We start from the raw sequence: 598 nt of genomic DNA, 5'->3' as shown, positions 1-598 counted from the left end.
TCGGCGCCACACTGTTTTATATTGTGTTATTTTTGGGTACCTCGTCTTTTTCTGCTTTTAAGAACATGAATGCAAAAAGAAACAAGCGCTGAATACTGAAAGCAATCTTTGCAGAAACTCCTGGCAGCTGAAATGATATGAAAAGCTTTCTGTCTGGGAACAACTTTCATTATTAATCAAATCAAAAGTATGTTTGAGGGATTAAGATCTGATTTGTTTTTTGTTATTTTATGCCATGAAAGTGTGATTTACAACAGTAAATGGAGAGGAAGTATCCTCTGGAATTAGATTAAAAGGTGATAAGAGCTCATATTCCAGGCAGAATCAAGGAAATCTGACACAGACTGCAAAGATGGAGGCCATTATGGAGAGGAAACAGGAGAGACAGCTTCTGTTTAAAAGTCTGAAATCTCTTTAGATGGCCTCATTTCTTAAAGTACGCAATGTCTCTCATCAGACATTTTTGATCATGATGAACAATGATCATTTAGACCCTTTGTTCCTGTTTTCTACTGAAGCTTTGGCTGCAGAAGAATGGTTGGAAGATGGTGTTGATGTTCAGTGGCACGGGAAGGGGGGTGCTGCGGGGGCTGCAGCC

This window comes from Cyprinodon variegatus, unplaced genomic scaffold (assembly GCF_000732505.1).
Source record: "Cyprinodon variegatus isolate N-32 unplaced genomic scaffold, C_variegatus-1.0 Scaffold996, whole genome shotgun sequence".
Taxonomy (NCBI): domain Eukaryota; kingdom Metazoa; phylum Chordata; class Actinopteri; order Cyprinodontiformes; family Cyprinodontidae; genus Cyprinodon; species Cyprinodon variegatus.
The sequence above is the reverse complement of the archived record's forward strand: the minus strand, read 5'-3'. Positions refer to the sequence as shown.